Source organism: Cupressus sempervirens, chromosome 9 (genome assembly GCF_028749045.1).
Source record: "Cupressus sempervirens isolate cs-2001-9-10 chromosome 9, ASM2874904v1, whole genome shotgun sequence".
NCBI lineage: Eukaryota > Viridiplantae > Streptophyta > Pinopsida > Cupressales > Cupressaceae > Cupressus > Cupressus sempervirens.
The window spans coordinates 799,815,874-799,836,597 of NC_143126.1; positions in this window are offsets into that span (position 1 = coordinate 799,815,874).

Here is a 20,724-nt window from a genome sequence, read left to right on the forward strand (position 1 = left end):
CTCATAATTTCTCTGGCTTTATCTGGAAAAGAATTAATAAAATGCTGTTTCTTCTCATTCATTACCTCCATTATCTCAGAGAAATTGCTCATGAGTTTATGTACTTTGTCTGCATTGTTCGCAGCATTACTAAGAGGACTGAAATTTTTATCAAAACAATTAATGAATTCCAAAATTTTTGAATAGACTCTCCATTTTTCTTTCTTTATTTCTTGCTCATGGAGAGAGTATTCATTTCTTATTATATCTTCTGGAAAATAGAATTCATGCTGGACTGGACGCAGCTTGATTCTCAATCTAAGGGCAGAGTTAAAGAAACCTTCTGCATCACAAAAACGAGAGTGAGACACTGCCATTTTGTATTGATCCAAAAATTTATGGAGAAAGACCCATCCTTCTTTAGTTATCACAAATTGGTGGGCTATAGTACAAGTAGGAAAAATTGATCCTGTCCCCCTTTTGTGCAAAAAGGCCTCCTCCACTCCTCCCAACTGCCACAAAAATTCAGCTATCCCTACCTTCAAGGGTACTTGATAGGGTAACACATGGGGTGTTCCTTTGAAACCATAGATCCTGATGACCGTTGAAACTGAATATGGGATAATATCTCCCCAATTATGTGAAACCTTCAGATTGTGGGTTTTGTCCATAGGCCTGATAAGGTGCATCAATGCCTTAGGGATTCTGGGATTGTCACTCAATAAGAGGCACCTTAGTTTGGAGGCAAAGTGCCTATCAAATCTAACGAAGCTAGCATTTTCTGCTTCCCAGGTCATGTCTGCACTCCATAATTGGACTGGTAGTGCTTCCCCTTCTTGTTCTCTATTTAAAACCATTTCCTTACCAAAATAAGTGGCCCCTTTAAAAAGAAACATATGCATCAGTAAGGAATACTGACCCCAAACCTTTTCCACCTTGCCCTGTGCAATCTCTAGCAATCCATGATGGATCTCATTTGCCAAGTAAGATGCAAAATCAAAAATTATTTCCACACCAAAAGAAGAGATTTGGGTGATCATATACATGAAGCTCACCGGAATAAAATCTTCTTCGCCCTCTCCGAAGACTCTGCACAGGGTCCTATATATCTCCACTGCCCTGGCATTAAAACATGATTTCTTGAAGGGCTCTTTAGAAGATGATGTTATGGTTGGGAGGCCTCCAATTCGGCCTATGTGGGCTTTCAGTGCACCCTGTCTAACTACATCCCTCTTGGATATATATTCCTTTTCTAAATCTATCAGATTAATGGGCACATGATACATGGTGAGGGGTCCCAGACTGAATACCTTCCTAATCTCCTCAGGACTGATGGTAACTAAAGCCTCACCATCTACTCTCCTCACTACCTTAGTGGCTTGGTCATAGTTTTTTGCTATGGCTTCAAGCAAGTCAAAATCCATGAACACGCTGGGAACAACAAGCTTCCCAAGATCAAAATTCCAAATGTTGGCATGAGGGGCATATAACTTTCTCTCTGCAAACCATTTCTTGAATAGACTCAAACCAGTCTGAGCGGTTTGAGCATCCCGGACCCAATTACCCTTATCATACAATCCATCAGCTACCCTAAGCCTAGGATTGAGTGAGGTCAACCTCTTAACTTGCACCGTTTCTACAGTGGACTCAGGAAGTAACTCAAGCAAATCATCATGCACATTTCTATCCAAGTAGTTCACTGCTCCTGTAAATCCCTTCTTAGGAGGCATCTTGAGCTATCCTCTTTAAAACTTAAAAGCTCACAAAGATGATGGCAGTTTTACTTACTTGAATTCTGTCTCAATTTTCCTTTGAATTCCTGCAAAATTTTAGCGAACAGATAACTTGACAATTTCTTATCAACCTTGGCACGCTTTTCTTTCAGTAATAGCTTCTGCACAGGAATGGCTTCAAATCTTTTCTCGCGTGAAATGAAACTGATGCAATCTCTCTGTATTATACTCTGTTTTTTCTCACGGACGAAGCTTTCTTGTCTAATTAATACAGAGAGTGGCACTACATTTTTAATTTAAAACTGCGCCGTTGATCTTCAAAGATCCTACGATCATGTGGTACAAAGAGAACAACTAGGAGTTACACTTGCCATGTCAGTCATATTACCCAATGAGAGCTTGCCATGTACATAATTCTTTCTTTTGATGGCGCTTACCTTTAAACCTACTGACGACGGAGAACACGTGTCAGCATGTCGCTACTTCGTTATGCATAAAGAACAAGCACCTTGTCATAACGAGGCGGCGACAACCGTTGATCGGATCAAGAAATGATCGAAAGATACGCTACAGGGCTTCTTAAGAAAGAAGGCGGTGGGCCCATCTCGCTATGTTGCTATAATTATCTTCCTTGCAACTCTTCATAACGAGATAGCGAGCTCCGTTGATTCACTTCAAAATGACGTTCCAGATTTCTTGTACATTTAGTCAGGTAAGCATTAATGAGAATCGGATTTCTGCATAGCTAGCACATGTCAAATTTTATCAGTCACCTGTCATTACACGTCATCAAAGATCTTGCCGATCTTTTACCATTTCACGGGGCCTCGCTAACTCGCTAACGGTGAAGCACCTTAACTTTCCGATAGCGAGGTAGCGAGCTTCGGCACTTTAAAGGATTCCGTGCTGGAAAAAGCAAGGGGGTACCCAGTAACTACTCCCGTTAATTAAAACTGATTCTGACAACAGTATTCATGACAGGTCATGCCACCTGGTGTAATTATGATACAAGCGAGATGCAATGTCATCATTTTAAGATTTTCACGTGGCCTCGCTACTTCGCTAACGGTGAAGCACCTTAACTTTCCGATAGCGAAATGGCGAAACTTCCGGAAAAAATCAACATTCCGGCTCTGATGTCAGATATTCTAGTGGGTCCTTCTTCCCCTTTTTATGGCGAATTGCAAAGTATACCTGCACAATAAAGTAATTAATAAGCAAATCTTCGATTGCCGCACATTCATTTCATGGTCCCACCGCTTAAAAACTCGACACTCGCTATCTCGCTATACTTAATGAGCATGCAACTTTCAATAGCGAGATAACGCCAGCGGTAGATCTAATCAGATCTGACGGTTGGGACAAACAGTAAGAAAGGTAACCCGGGAGAAAGGACAAGGAATAAGGAAGCATATTCGCTTCTTTTGAATTTTGAAAATTTTCGCGCCCAACCATTTATAAATAGAGATGAATGTAAGGCTTACAAGGCGAATATTTCTCAAAGATGTTTTATCCAAAACCTTATACTTCATTTAGACATAGATCATCTGACCTTTCTATGGTTTAACTGAAAAAAATTTACTGCAGAAAAAGTCAGACCAACAGTGGCTCTGTCTGGGGATGATAGACTACTTGAGTCTATGCAAGGATTCAGAATCTATGGGAGAGCAGACCACACATCCGGGAAATGACAACTTCTTCAGAGAGCACTGAGCAACACACAAAAACAAAAACTCAGACTGTACAAGGATTTACAGAAAACAGGACGCTGGGAAAACCTAAAACTAATGTTCATGGAAGAAACTAAGTATTTTTTCAAGAAAAATACCTCTTCAAGAACTGTCCATGAACTGGCAATTCAAGAATATTATCAAATACATCTTTGATTATGTAGGAATGTTCACCCCAAGTATTCTCAATGTGATATGGGCCTAACCAAATGGGGTCAAATTTGCCATGTTTTCCTTTATCTTCAATTCTGGCGTTCCACATTAAGACTAGGTCTCCATTTTCAAATTTCTTGTTTACAGTTCTTTTATCATAGAGTGTTTTGACTTGTAACTGCAATTTTTGATTTCTCAGAGATGCTTCTCTCCTGGCTTCGGTCAATCCTACCAGTTCATTCATTCTTTCTTTCATTTCATCAGTAGTATCTTCATCATATGACTGGATGTAATTGTATAATCCCATCAAATTGTTCTGGGGCATTCTAGCTTGAATTCCATACACTAAATCAAATGGAGCCACCCCAATTGCCTTCTTTACAGTTACTCTGTCAGCCCATATTGCCAACTGTAACTTGGAATCCCATGCCCTTTTATTATCGTCCAAGGTTCTCTTAATGATTTTCAACAGGCTTTTATTTGTGGATTCAGCTTGTCCATTCCCTTGTGGATGATATGGGGCAGACGTTGTTCTTGTCATTCCATATTTATCACAAAAATTTATGAATTCCTCAGACCTAAAACACATAGCATTATCTGTGACAACTTTCTGTGGACATCCAAATCTGGAAATGATATTATTCAATAAGAAATTATTTACTACTTTACTCGTTGCATTTCTGGTAGGGATAGCCTCTACCCATTTTGTAAAGTAGTCAGTAGCAACCAAAATCCAGGAATAGCCAGTACTGGACTTGGGAAAAATTTCTCCTATGAAGTCCAGACCCCATTGTTGAAAAGGTGCTTTAGTTTCAACTGGCTTCAGTGGAGTATTTCCTGAGAATTTCAGCTTCCCAGCAAATCTCTGACAAGGATCACATTTTTTAACCATAATTTGAGCATCTTTGAACAAAGTGGGCCACCAGAAACCAGCTCTCATTATCTTATGCGCAGTAGTTTTGGCCATGTAATGTCCTCCACATACTCCAGCATGCATTTCTTTCAAAATTTTGTTTGCCCTTTCTCTGTCAACACATTTCAACAGAACTCCTTCAAAGTTTCTCCACCATAAGTTATTTTGAACAATTACATACCTGATGGCTTGCAATTTAATATTCATTTTTTCATTATTAGGCAGATGGGGAGGAACTTCCATGTGTTGCAAATAATGTATAACATTAATGTACCAGTCACACTGGTCCATGTCGCATAAATCAGTTCTGAAATCATCATTTACTAGGTTTATCTGATTAGCTTCCAGGTTAGTTTCGGCCATAAGTTTGGCCAAACCTTGACCTCTGACTAACTTAGTTATCTGCATATCAATGTTAAATTCTTGGATTCTATTGATCCATCTGCATCTCCTTCCTGACACTTCCTGCTGAGAGAAAATATCTTTAACTGCAGCACTAGGTACAAAGGCAATAATAGTAGCACCTACCAAATAACTTCTGAATGCTTTTACAGCCTTTACCAAAGCATAGGCTTGTTTTTCATTTATTTCGTACTTCAGTTCAGCATGCTGCAGGGATTTGCTAAAAAAGGCAATAGGCTGTTCGTACCCTTCTTGGTTTTTCTGTAATAAAACTGCAGCCACAGTATGGAATGATGCAAAAGAAAAGATATGCATGGGTTTTGTATAATCTGGGGTCCTCAACACTGGAGCATTTTTTATCGCAGTCTTTATATCCTGAAATGCCTGTGAAGGTTCACCATTCCAGTCTATAACAGCTCCTTTCTTGAGCATTTTTGAAATGGGTCTACTGATTTCAGCGAAATTTGTAACAAACCTCCTCAGAAAATTAACCTGGCCAAAAAAGGACTGTATACCTTTCACGTTCTTAGGTTTAGGGACTTTATCAATAGCCATTACCCTTTCTGGGTCTATTTTTACCCCATCTTTGGACACTATGTGTCCTAATAACTTTCCTTCTGTGACCCCAAATGAGCATTTCTTTGGGTTTAGGGATACCCCATATTCCAGGGCTTTTATAAAAATTTTGTTCAAGTGTTCGCAGTGATCTTCAGCCTTATTAGAATACGCTGTAAGATCATCCTGGTACACAACCATAAATTTGTCAATATATTCATGAAATGCTACATCCATGGCTCTTTGGAAAGTAGCTCCTGCATTAATCAAGCCAAAAGGCATCCTCACATACACATATGTTCCCCAAGGGGTTGTGAAGGCTGTTTTGAACTGTTCACTTTCTTTTACCAGAACTTGATTATATCCAGAAAAGCCATCCATCATTGACATTAATTCAGAGCCGGTCACTTGTTGCAACATAGCTTCCATATTAGGTAAGCCATAATTATCTTTTAGAGATGCAATGTTTAGATTTCTAAAATCCACACAAAGCCTAATATCTCCATTCTTTTTTCTTACAGGAACAAGGTTTGAAACCCAAGTGGAATGCCTAATTGGTTTGATTATTCCGCCATCTCTCAGTTTTGTCAGTTCTTCCTGCATTTTTGGGGCAAGGGTGGGATTGATTGGCCTCTGCTTTTGCCTAAAGGGTTTTACATTTTCTTTCAAGGGTATGACATGCTGGAAAAGGTCCTCCCTATAAGCTTTAAGGTCATCATATGACCAAGCAAAAACATGCCTGTACTTTCTAAGTAGGTCAATCAATGCTTTTCTGATTTGAACTGGCAGATCTTGGCCGATGTAAACCTTTTTAGGGATTTCATTCATTCCCAAATTCACTTCTTCTAGCTCCTACGGCTTGGGGTCCTTTATTTCCGATCTCACTCTGTCTTGGTTATCAAAAATGTTCTCCAAGACTACCAACCCCTTAGGCATCTTATTTGTTTTTAATTGCATGATTTCTTGACCAAAAATGGTTTCTTTCCCATTTATGGTTTCAATCAGTCCATTGCAGTCCATCTCCTGCCCATGGTATCTGTCTTCATTTAGCAAAAAATTTGTGATATCTTTGTCATCTTCAAACACCTGCCAATTGTCAATGTTGTCAGGTATAGAAGGTCTGTTTTGAATCTCAATCTGGGAGATTCCTGCAAATGATATTTCTTTTGGTTTGATAGCTACATTAGCCAGAAGATCAGCCATTTTATTCTGGGTTCTATCTCTCCATGAGATCCCAAATGCATCAAAGAATTCTATTTGATCCCAGACCTCGTTTCTATATTGTTTTAATCTCCTATTTTTTGAGGAGTATGTTCCTTTAATCTGAGAGATGATCAATTTAGAATCCCCTATGACATACAATTTCTTAATTTTGTGATGTGTGGCCATTTTGAGACCTAGCAACAATGCTTCATATTCAGCAATGTTATTTGTGCAAGCAAACTTCAAGGTGAATGAATACCTGAAGGTGTTATTTTCAGGGGATACAAAGACTACACCTGCCCCTGCACCTTCTTTAGAACTAGCCCCATCAAAGAACATTGTCCACAGTTTTGGTGAATTCATGCAACATTCAACCTCATTTTCAATAATATCAGGTAAGTTTTCCACTTCCTGAATAATCAATTCAGCCCTGAAAGCATTAATCCCAGTGTCTAGGAAACAGGTGGTATCTTTGTCAATGTCTTCACCTAAGATGTGGTTAACCCTTGGTTCCCTATTTACCCTGACAGCTTTGTCTCCTATATGGAAAGTGGCATAAGTAAGGTCACACTGTAGGCTTCCCCCCATGGCGGCACTCCATTTTCTGGAAAGTAGCATCCCGTAATGTGGGGGTATATCCACTACAAGGACAGACATGGTTAATTCCACCTCAGGAAATGCAGCCAGTTTAAATGGTAAGGCATTTATAGTACCTATTACTGGAACCTCTCTAGCATCCATCCCTCGGCATCTACCTTGCTTAGTATCCACCTTCAATCCTAGGGCCTCCATTACTTTAAAAGGCATTATAGTGTTGGAAGCTCCAGAATCGATCATACAATTCTTTAAGGTTTTCCCTTTTATGATTAAACTAAGGAAAAAAGGGTCAATATCTTGTATGAACGCAACTGATGAATCATCTAAGAACATCTGAGGAATCTGGGATATAATACCATTGTCCTCTATTATTAATGGGGTCTGTTGGGCTACCGCTTGATTATCAATACTATTGTTGTTTGCTATTCCACCCAACCATGACAAAGCCTTATTTTTATGCTCTTCAATTCTAAAGAGCTCAGACAAGGGTACTTTCACAGTAATTTGAGATAACATGGCAATCATATCAACAGGTTCAACTATAGTAGGTTTTACAATAGTACCTGGGATCGGAGTCTTTTGAGTAGTGGGCATCACTTTTAGCTTGACAACATCCGGTTCTGATTTCTTTGGTTGCACTACGGTCTTTGTTGCTTCAACTTTCTGAAATTGAACCTTCTTTTTTGGTTCCCATTTCTGACCCTTGTTCTCCTTGATCTTAGACACATCTATACTGACTTTCTTGTGTTGATCATCTGTCTTCTGAGTAGTGTCTTTGATGAACATACTAGATGGCCTTCCTGCCTCATTACTTATTGCTCTATTTCTCAAATTGTAATTACTGTGGACTTGTGAAATAATTTCGGCTGTAATTCTATCAATTTCCTCCTTGGAGGGGATTCTTAGGTTTTTGAAACCTACTTCAGAAAATGTATTGCATACCTTATCTGTATCATTCTTCTCATCATCTGAAAATATTTGCTGATGATGTAACTGGTAGGCAATTCTCTGGCTGGTAACATCGTTCTCAGGTTCTTCTGAATCAAAATCTATCAAGTCATCTGATGTGTTCGCCATATTGCAACTTATATCATCATGGTTCTTTTCTTCTGTTTCTTCTTCTGCTTGCACTCCTTGAGCTTGGGCGAATGATTGGGCAACAGCACAATAATCAGCAGAATGAGGTGATTGACATATAATGCACCAAGGTATATCATCATTCATATTTACAGTGTTCCTTTGCAGGGGGTCTGGGGTACCCTTATCCTTCATATTTTGGATCTGGTTAGGAATTGGTTTACCATCTTTCCATTGGGTGGTGTAAGGGTAATTCTGCATCCTAGGCTGTCTATTGAAATTGCTGTTATTCACAGGGGCTCTCTCAGTAACATTTGTTTTATTGAAATTAGTGGGATTCATTTTCTTAAGCATTTCTAAAACATGGCCTATAGTAGGTTCTTCATGCCCTTTTCCCATGGATGTTTTGTCACCTTCCCTTTTATTATTACTCTTAGGGTTGAAAAGCTTAGGATCATCCCTTCTCCCTAATTTGCCAGAGGCCTTTCTATTATTTTCTATATTCACTGCAACTCTATAGGCATCTCTCAGAGTTTTAGGATCCTTATCTCTCAGTTGGTAGGCCATTTTGCTATCAAAGGCATTAAAATAGGTTGTAAGACAGACGTCTTCATTTAACCGCATAAACTGAAACAGTTTGTACATCCCTTTCTGAAATCTCACATTAAAATCGAATGTGGATTCATTTGGATTCTTCTTGATATTGTTGAACTCATTCAACATGAATCCTGCATTGGTATTGTCCCCATATTGTTCTTTGAACAATTTCTCCAAATCGCTCCATGAAGTAATACTATCATCAGGCAACCTCCTGAACCAATCCCTTGCATCCTCTGTGAGTGAATGCACAAATAATTTCATCACCATGTCCTCATGTTCGACTTCATAATCATTGAGCATGTCAATGAAAATTCTCAAATGTTCTTCACCAGTGACAGCATTATTTCCAGAAAACTTCACCACTTTATCCCTTAAATCAAAAGATATGGGATGGGGGGCACCAGGAATACCGACAAATGATATTTGTCTATATTTTTCGAGGTATATAGGTTTCTTCTGGAAACCGAGAGCATTAGAGGTACTAGCTGCATTAGCTTGAGTTAGGAGAGCAACTTGGGATAGCTGTGGTGGGACAAACGGGACTTGAGTGCCGATATTGGAAGATGAGGTAGGAGCAGGTTGGGGTGCTTTCTGAGTCGGGATTATGGGAACATTAACTGGTGCAGGATTTGTAGGTGGGATAGACAAACTAGGCCATGAATTTAATGCAGAATTAGACTTTATGAATTGGATTTTCCTTCTGGTCTCTGCGGCCTGAGCCTCATTTTCAACCTTCTCAAGTTCTTTTGCAAGGTCTTCCTTCTCCTTTCGAGCCTTCTCTAGTTCTAGGTCTAATTTTGATACGGAGGGTTGTATAGATTTGCTCGGTATAGCTTGAGGCTCATTTATTTGGATTCCTACAGCCTTACCTTTTCCTTTATCTGGAACTGTTCCAGTGGGCTCTATTGGATTAACTTGAATGGGTTTATAAGCTTGAACTTGAGCAATAATTGGTTCTTGTCTTTGATTTAGGAGTTTTTCCTGTTGTTGAACTTTAGCTTTTAGATTATCAATATTTCCAAAGACGTCCTGATGGAGAGTGGGGATATTCTCTTCTAATTTTTTATTTTGCTCTTTCAAAGCAGCCATCCTTCTTAGCAGAGTATCTCTTTCTATTATTGCATCCAAAGTGGCTCGCTCCCTTTCTTTTTCAAGACGGATGCGCTTAGCTTCTTCCTCAGCAATCCATTTCTTCAAAAATCCTATTTCAGATTGCACTTCTTTAGAATCAGCAGAGGTTGCCTCGGAATCAGCAGGATCATCTAGATCTATAAAGTTCGGTTCTATATATGGGGCTACTCTGGGATTAAAAAGGTTACCAGATGAACTCCTGAATCCTAGCCTACAGTTAATATCTGCTACAGGCCCTGGTCTGGGTGAAGCAATTCCCATAGTAGATACATCTTTATCTTGAAAAACTCTCTGATCTGGTAATGGGGTACTGAAAATACCTCCTAAAAGTCTTGTATTTTCGGATTCAGAACTAAGCGAAGATGATTCTCTTGCTATTATCGGTTGATAATGGGAATTTACAGAGGCATTACCTCTAGGCTTCCAAGTAGGATTTGGATCTATTCTTTTCTTATTTTGGTTCTTCCTACCACCTTGGGGTAAATCAGTGTACATTGATACATCGGGATTGGCTCTCATGTAAGCCCTTGTGTTTTTTCTCTTGTCAGCCATATTTTTCTTTTGTTACAATGAGCACTAGCTTCAAAACCTTGACTGAGTCGCCACCCTTTTTCGGGAAAATACAATAACACTCGTTACTGACAGAAAGAAAACAATACACGAGCGGGAACAAATATACGGCACAAAGAGATCAATCACTGATGTTGTAAGACTGCAACTCTTGCTTGTTAGATAAGACACTCGGATAGGCTGGATGTGTCAGTGTGTAGCAATGGTACTTGGGTTTATATCTTCATGTTTTCTCAAGTTTTGACACTATGAATATCCCCAGCAGAGTCGCCATTTTGTTGGAGTTTAAATGGTAATGTTAACAGTACTAAAACTACTAGGCGACAAAAGGCTTAGTACCTAGATATCAGTACATACACAACCTAAAGAATAGCCAATTCTCATTATCACTTGCATATGCAAAGTATTAGGACCCAACTTCAATAAAACCTTAGACGGTTTTCTACTCTTTTGGCTCTGTAAAACCAAGGCGGGTGCACCCGGGGATGGTTCAAAGATGGAATAATTGTATGAGAATTATCCTTAGTTTCATTTTGATTCTCATCTCTAAATCCTTAAACATATAAGTAAATAACTGATAAACACATCCCTTGAACAGATATGGCCAAGAAATCTTCTATAGCTCTGCAGATGTTTTCCAACAACAATGGCTAAATGAAGCTAAAACAATCTAGGCAGGCAAGTGCTGGCCAACTTTGAAAATCTTACAGGAAAGATAAATGAAAATTGATTTTATGATGTATTTTGGAAAAAGCTAGTTATAATATACTTCTCTTTTGGCTGAAATATGCTCGATCAGTGCCTAATCCGTTGGGAATTCAGAGTCAAGTAAATTCTTAGATCTAATTTGTTGCCTTGCAACGAATTTTCATCAGCAATTCTTACCAGAATTTATCATTCAAGAATCCTTATTAACACCCAAGCAACCTCATCACATTTATCAAAGCCTTTACTTAATCCATTGAATTAACAGCAATAACAAATGGATGTACAGTCTTACTAAATTGCAATCAATTGTATAAGCTTTTACTCACACAACATCAAGGTAACTTAGTATTAAAAAGGAGACAAAATTCAGAGAAGAACAGATATGGGGACAGTTCATAACTTGTATTCATTTCCTTTGAAAATGATATATCCTTTACAAAAAACCCAGAAAAACCTTCAGAGAAGAGGCACAGTCCTTTTTTTTATTCATCCATTCTCTCTGAGATTTTGACAAAAAGCATACTATAAATATCTTTCCAAAATGTTTTTTGGACCAAAAAAGAACTAAGCCCAACACTTAGTGAAAACCAAATTCGGACCATTCTTTAGCCTTGGGATCTCACTTAAATAATGTGAGATGCAACAAGCTTCAGGCTACAGAAGGTGACAGGTGCCCTTCTTTTAAAAAAAAAACAAAAAACAAGAATAACAGAAGGTTGATTACAACAGCATTTCTTGGCGGGTCCCTTTCTGTTATGCTTCTTGGTTGTTATGATCTGCTTTCGCAATCATTCTTCATCTTCAGAGTACATACCCATAAGGTCTGCAAGTGATGTATTATCTTCTGTTACATGTAAAATCACTTTAACCTGGGGATTTTCTATGTCATCATTGCTGATTACAAGAGTAACAATTACTCTTACATCTTCCTCGTCATCTTCTCCTGACATCTGTTCACTAAACTGATCTTTCCATCTGTTGAAGGTATCGTCATCTGGCCAATCAAAACTTAGGGTTTCTCTTTGTATCTTTATTAAAGAATTGGCATTTTCTTCTAATTCATCGAATTCTTTTCTTATATCAGCATAATACAGTTGTATTTTTACCAGCTCTTCATTTGTCTTTGCCCAAAACCAATAGCCAGTTTCACTGATGATGTTTGTTATTCTGTTATCAAATAATTCATCCATTTCCTTTTTCCATTTGTCCTTTTCCTTTACTGTATCAACAGATTCTAAGGCACAAGGAAATAGGGTGAATTTCTTAGCAAGATATTTTGAAAAACAGAGTGTCAATTTCCTCTGTAAAGAATCTCTTTTATTTTCAAAATTATCTAATTGATTTAATAAATCAAAAATCCTCTCAACCTGATGGTAAGGCATTTGAACTGTAGATATACAAATAATTGTAACATCATTATTCCTCTGTCTCCACTTCTGTGTAAGAGAATCTAGTCCATTCTTTTCTTTATTTAACTCATTTATGAGGGTTACAACCCTTGTCAACTGGTCATAAAAATTTGACCATTGTATTTTATCCCTCAAGTATGTTACACCCTGCCTCCATTTCTCCTCCTGCTGGTTTCTAAATTCTATCTGCCACTCATGTAATTTGGTTTTTTCTGCTTCAAACTCCTCTGCAGTATAGAATTGAGGTCTTTCAGGGGTGTCAGGTATCTCAATAATAGGGGTTAATCCCACAGATGACTGTGGGGGATATGCAATTCTTAATGTACTGGATTCTCCTATTTTTCTCTTTCCAAGTACCTTTTCTAATTGAGACACCCTATTTTCTAACTCAATTCTCCTTTTTACCTCTTGATTATAGGCTTCTACCACTACTTCATATTTATTATGCATATCCATCATTTCCCTCTCTTCTCTTTCCGCAGTAGCCAGGGCAAATTTAGAATAATCCACATTCATGTGGGCTGCCTGTACATTTGAAGTGTCAGCAACTCTTCTTACAATGATACTCCCTGTCAATCCTGAGTCATCAGGCTGTGATGAAGTAACTCTGGATCCTCTTCTCAGGGACCACATAACAAGGGCAGCTTGATCATTGCTGAATGCTGTACCCAAGAATTCCTCTTTATTTGGATCCTGAAGCCCTAAATTATTTGAAACAGAATTAAAAACTAATGCGTCAGCAATGTCCCAATTGGGCAATAATAAAACATTAGCATTTTTTACCATCTGTCTTCCCTCATCAGGGGTTATATTTTGGAACTCTTGAACCATTTGTTCTTTTATTAGACTTTGAATGGAGGCCTCATCCATTTCCGGATGTTCTGCTCTCATATTATTGCACCTTTGCTCAAAAATGTGCATGTTTACTCTCCACGCAAACTGATGGAAAGCCCTAGATCTTACAAAATTGTTATCAGACAAAAAATGCTGACTGGCTTGTTCCAAAACAGGGTCCAATTCCCTTCCTCTGAAATCTGCTGTAGTTAATTCAAAACTTGGTACAGGGGTTTCCTGAGGGTTCCCTTCATCAATCTCTGCTTGTGTAACAAAAATTTCTCCTTGTGACCCCAATTGTTCGAATTGCTCACTGGTGAGTTGTTCTTCCTCAACTCTTATTGGGGTTTGAGAAGGTGAGCCACTTTCATCAGGGGATTCTTCCTCCCTTATTATTCTTCTTCTTTTGGGGAAAGGTTCAGGGGGTCTTTCTTCTAGGACAGTGCTGGAAGATCCAACAATCTGTTTTTCTTTATGCACAACGGGCACCTGCTGTCGGACAATAGTATACCCTGTTTTCTTCCGTACCACCAGTGGACCTACTCCAATGTTGGGAGTGAAACCCAACTTTCTCATAATTTCTCTGGCTTTATCTGGAAAAGAATTAATAAAATGCTGTTTCTTCTCATTCATTACCTCCATTATCTCAGAGAAATTGCTCATGAGTTTATGTACTTTGTCTGCATTGTTCGCAGCATTACTAAGAGGACTGAAATTTTTATCAAAACAATTAATGAATTCCAAAATTTTTGAATAGACTCTCCATTTTTCTTTCTTTATTTCTTGCTCATGGAGAGAGTATTCATTTCTTATTATATCTTCTGGAAAATAGAATTCATGCTGGACTGGACGCAGCTTGATTCTCAATCTAAGGGCAGAGTTAAAGAAACCTTCTGCATCACAAAAACGAGAGTGAGACACTGCCATTTTGTATTGATCCAAAAATTTATGGAGAAAGACCCATCCTTCTTTAGTTATCACAAATTGGTGGGCTATAGTACAAGTAGGAAAAATTGATCCTGTCCCCCTTTTGTGCAAAAAGGCCTCCTCCACTCCTCCCAACTGCCACAAAAATTCAGCTATCCCTACCTTCAAGGGTACTTGATAGGGTAACACATGGGGTGTTCCTTTGAAACCATAGATCCTGATGACCGTTGAAACTGAATATGGGATAATATCTCCCCAATTATGTGAAACCTTCAGATTGTGGGTTTTGTCCATAGGCCTGATAAGGTGCATCAATGCCTTAGGGATTCTGGGATTGTCACTCAATAAGAGGCACCTTAGTTTGGAGGCAAAGTGCCTATCAAATCTAACGAAGCTAGCATTTTCTGCTTCCCAGGTCATGTCTGCACTCCATAATTGGACTGGTAGTGCTTCCCCTTCTTGTTCTCTATTTAAAACCATTTCCTTACCAAAATAAGTGGCCCCTTTAAAAAGAAACATATGCATCAGTAAGGAATACTGACCCCAAACCTTTTCCACCTTGCCCTGTGCAATCTCCAGCAATCCATGATGGATCTCATTTGCCAAGTAAGATGCAAAATCAAAAATTATTTCCACACCAAAAGAAGAGATTTGGGTGATCATATACATGAAGCTCACCGGAATAAAATCTTCTTCGCCCTCTCCGAAGACTCTGCACAGGGTCCTATATATCTCCACTGCCCTGGCATTAAAACATGATTTCTTGAAGGGCTCTTTAGAAGATGATGTTATGGTTGGGAGGCCTCCAATTCGGCCTATGTGGGCTTTCAGTGCACCCTGTCTAACTACATCCCTCTTGGATATATATTCCTTTTCTAAATCTATCAGATTAATGGGCACATGATACATGGTGAGGGGTCCCAGACTGAATACCTTCCTAATCTCCTCGGGACTGATGGTAACTAAAGCCTCACCATCTACTCTCCTCACTACCTTAGTGGCTTGGTCATAGTTTTTTGCTATGGCTTCAAGCAAGTCAAAATCCATGAACATGCTGGGAACAACAAGCTTCCCAAGATCAAAATTCCAAATGTTGGCATGAGGGGCATATAACTTTCTCTCTGCAAACCATTTCTTGAATAGACTCAAACCAGTCTGAGCGGTTTGAGCATCCCGGACCCAATTACCCTTATCATACAATCCATCAGCTACCCTAAGCCTAGGATTGAGTGAGGTCAACCTCTTAACTTGCACCGTTTCTACAGTGGACTCAGGAAGTAACTCAAGCAAATCATCATGCACATTTCTATCCAGGTAGTTCACTGCTCCTGTAAATCCCTTCTTAGGAGGCATCTTGAGCTATCCTCTTTAAAACTTAAAAGCTCACAAAGATGATGGCAGTTTTACTTACTTGAATTCTGTCTCAATTTTCCTTTGAATTCCTGCAAAATTTCAGCGAACAGATAACTTGACAATTTCTTATCAACCTTGGCACGCTTTTCTTTCAGTAATAGCTTCTGCACAGGAATGGCTTCAAATCTTTTCTCGCGTGAAATGAAACTGATGCAATCTCTCTGTATTATACTCTGTTTTTTCTCACGGACGAAGCTTTCTTGTCTAATTAATACAGAGAGTGGCACTACATTTTTAATTTAAAACTGCGCCGTTGATCTTCAAAGATCCTACGATCATGCGGTACAAAGAGAACAACTAGGAGTTACACTTGCCATGTCAGTCATATTACCCAATGAGAGCTTGCCATGTACATAATTCTTTCTTTTGATGGCGCTTACCTTTAAACCTACTGACGACGGAGAACACATGTCAGCATGTCGCTACTTCGTTATGCATAAAGAACAAGCACCTTGTCATAACGAGGCGGCGTCAACTGTTGATCGGATCAAGAAATGATCGAAAGATACGCTACAGGGCTTCTTAAGAAAGAAGGCGGTGGGCCCATCTCGCTATGTCGCTATAATTATCTTCCTTGCAACTCTTCATAACGAGATAGCGAGCTCCGTTGATTCACTTCAAACTGACGTTCCAGATTTCTTGTACATTTAGTCAGGTAAGCATTAATGAGAATCGGATTTCTGCATAGCTAGCACATGTCAAATTTTATCAGTCACCTGTCATTACACGTCATCAAAGATCTTGCCGATCTTTTACCATTTCACGGGGCCTCGCTAACTCGCTAACGGTGAAGCACCTTAACTTTCCGATAGCGAGGTAGCGAGCTTCGGCACTTTAAAGGATTCCGTGCCGGAAAAAGCAAGGGGGTACCCAGTAACTACTCCCGTTAATTAAAACTGATTCTGACAACAGTATTCATGACAGGTCATGCCACCTGGTGTAATTATGATACAAGCGAGATGCAATGTCATCATTTTAAGATTTTCACGTGGCCTCGCTACTTCGCTAACGGTGAAGCACCTTAACTTTCCGATAGCGAAATGGCGGAACTTCCGGAAAAAATCAACATTCCGGCTCTGATGTCAGATATTCTAGTGGGTCCTTCTTCCCCTTTTTATGGCGAATTGCAAAGTATACCTGCACAATAAAGTAATTAATAAGCAAATCTTCGATTGCCGCACATTCATTTCATGGTCCCACCGCTTAAAAACTCGACACTCGCTATCTCGCTATACTTAATGAGCATGCAACTTTCAATAGCGAGATAACGCCAGCGGTAGATCTAATCAGATCTGACGGTTGGGACAAACAGTAAGAAAGGTAACCCGGGAGAAAGGACAAGGAATAAGGAAGCATATTCGCTTCTTTTGAATTTTGAAAATTTTCGCGCCCAACCATTTATAAATAGAGATGAATGTAAGGCTTACAAGGTGAATATTTCTCAAAGATGTTTTATCCAAAACCTTATACTTCATTTAGACATAGATCATCTGACCTTTCTATGGTTTAACTGAAAAAAATTTACTGCAGAAAAAGTCAGACCAACAGTGAGCACTTTCCATGTGGATATATGATGTCAACTTTAGATGGTGGGTGGAAATATGATAAAATGATGTTAGAACATGCCAACATACAAATGCATTCCTATTGGCCAAAGGTCTCAAGGGGCACAAAGAAGATTTAATGACATTTTTCACCATAGATCTCAGGCCGATCTACGATCATCGCTTTGTTACCAAAAAAAATTGTAAGGTCCTTATCCATGGTTACAACATGAGGAGGTGACATGTGTCTAGGTTTTGATTCTATAGGGCATAGGGTCATAAGAACATAGGTGACAAGGTAGGGTGGGTCTAAGAGTATAAACAAGGAAAAGCATAAGTGTTATTTTGAATCCTCGATGCTATGATAGGTAGAATGTGTTGAAATCTTAGATGCCATTCATGTGGGTTATAGTCTTACAATGCATGGTTTTTTGTAAGATAATGAAGGCTGAATATCAAGCTATCAATGTTATGCAACTAAAGGAAAGAGGTGGTTGTAAGGTCATAAAGGGCCAAAGAGGCATGTTCTGATGCTATGATACATGGTTGTCGTATGGTCATAGAGCTATTTTCATGGGCCCATGATGCTGTGATACCAAGGAGATTTCTAATAGATGTAATATCATAAAAGCTAGGGTTCTCATGTTAAGATATCACAAGGGGTCTTCATCTTAGTATGTTGAAAGGTTGTAATATCAAGAGATCAAGAGTCAAAGTGAAAGTTAACTTTTCAATTACAAAGGTGGTGCACCCATCTTGTCATTATGTAATATGTGGATATATCTTAGTAGTCAATTAAATATTTTCCCTAAGGTACTGCAATATTAATGCAAAGTGAAGTGGTGTAGGCTAGCATTGATTGAGGGTAATGGGACTTAAAATTACATTCCCATTTTGAGTACCATTCCAAAATTTTGAGTCATTTTGAGCCCTATAAACACATTTTCTTGTTTGTATACTTGACCGTCATTTCGAGGCTTAAGAGGTGTTTATGTTATAAATGCTTTAGAATAATTGAGGCAGGGTGAATCAATTATTCAAGGTCCAAATGTCCTAATAAAACTTTCTCACTAAGTATAGTGAGCCCATTTAGACTAACCATGCATCTAAGCTTAACATTCTCCTTAACAAGTTACTGATAAATCAACATGTAGGAATAAGACATGAAAAATCAACACATGACACAATGATTTATGTGGAAACCCAATTTGGGAAAACCACTAGTAACATGCTACTCCATTCTCGCTCTTCTGAAGTGATGCCCTATGAAAAGTCTACCATGTTAAAGGCTATAAAATACATTATTAAATGTGACCTAGTTAAGGGATTTCAACCACCCTAGTAGAAGTGGGTCTGGTTAAAGGACTTTAGAACATTCAATTGGAATGTCACTCTATTAAAATGTTTACAAAATGGCTATTAAACCAACCTAAGTCCATAGGATTTTTCCCTAACTAATACAATTGCTAGAGAGTAATAATAAGGGCTTTTGATCATATATAACTTACAACATAAGCTACAAATTTGAGTTCACAAATTTGTCTAGCTTTCAATCTCTGTAGTTCTAATAGCTTGTCCTCCTTTCAAGCTTTCTCTCCTTGAGTCTCAATGCTTATTGTGCCAATGGAATCACTTCTATGGGCACCTATCAAAGTAGAGTCTCTATACTCTATTTCTCCCTCTCAATGCCTTCTCCTTGACACCACACACTCTTTCCAATCTCTCTTTAATTCTTGACCTATAACTCCTTAAGTAGGAGTTTGGAATACTTTTCCTGCTCTAATCTTCCCACTCTTATTTTGGATTTAGATTGATTAGGTACGATATGATGTATCTTTCCCTTATCTTGTTTCTTCTAGAAACATCATGTGGAATCCACTTGTATCTGCGTAGAAATGGTTAATCTAGAACTTTGTGCCACTAGCTCAACATCCATATCTTCCATTTGGTTCACAAAATTCAAGGTAATAAACTTTTCAAGTTAGATTTGGTGATTCTTTGTCTTTTCAAATAATGCAACAGCTTGGTACTATTGACTTTCTGATACTCTGCACATACTATGTTACATGGCATGAACTAAGTTTTACTGATGCTCAATACCTATTACATTTTGTCTAGATCAGCACCTAAACTTTCTTGGCACCCTCTATTTCACTCAGAACACACTAGATTTTGCATTTTTTTGGCACTTACTAATAATCTGCTTGGTATGAACTAACTTGCTCGGCACTCATTAATGAATTTAGTCAAGCTTTGTAAATAGATTTGTTATAACTTATTATTTTAGAGTTTCTAAGTGTAGCCAACCTTTGTATCTTCAAATGTATTATCAATACATCATTTTACCATTGTCTTAATTGATCATTGTACTTTATTAAAAAACCATAACTCAACCTTTCCCTTAGGTTCTTTTGTTACATCTTATTGATTAAATCCTCTTCATCAATCAACTAAGTGATAGTACTTGGATCTTATAAGCAATTGTCATTCCAGCAAATTGTATGTTTGACATTAGTGAAAAAACAATGATTCTTTATAAACAATCTCCCTTCTTCAATAATGATCTTTTCAATCAGATTTCAACAATCTCCCTCTTTCATTTTGATGGCAAACCAAACTGACCAACCAAGTTATCAAAATGCTAACTAGGTTAAAACAGTAAGTCAAATGACAAAAATAAAAAATTATTCATTCTATTAGCAACTTTGAATTTCTTATGACTCCCTCTAAATTCTATAAGTAACTCCCTCTTTCAAAGTATTAGGGATATCTCTTTTTTTGATACATTATCTTCTTCTTTTTGTTCTACTCTCTCTGATCTTGTCATCCTAATTGATTTTTGTTTGTGTTGTTTTCTCTCTCTTAGCTACTATTTCCTTTCTCCTTCCTTTTTGCTAATTTTTCCCTTTACACATTTGATCAGTCTCTACTATTTCTCCCTCTTTGACAACAATGCCAAAGACATTATTTCAGCATCTTATCATGCAAGTGTAGCATTTGTAGGAACTCCAATTTCTCCCTTTGCCACCTTGCCTATAACTTGTTTGGAATTTTAGTATTTTTATTACTTTAGGCAAAAACCTAAAGTATCTACTACATCAATTTATATCATTTCAAAAGTCAACTCATTTGATGTAGGGTAGTCTTGTTGTTACTCAAATAGCTTTGGCTAGGGGTATTTCCCCTAACTTACCTCTAAGATACTCAAATTCATCTTTAGGTAATGGTTTTCTGAAGATCTCAGCA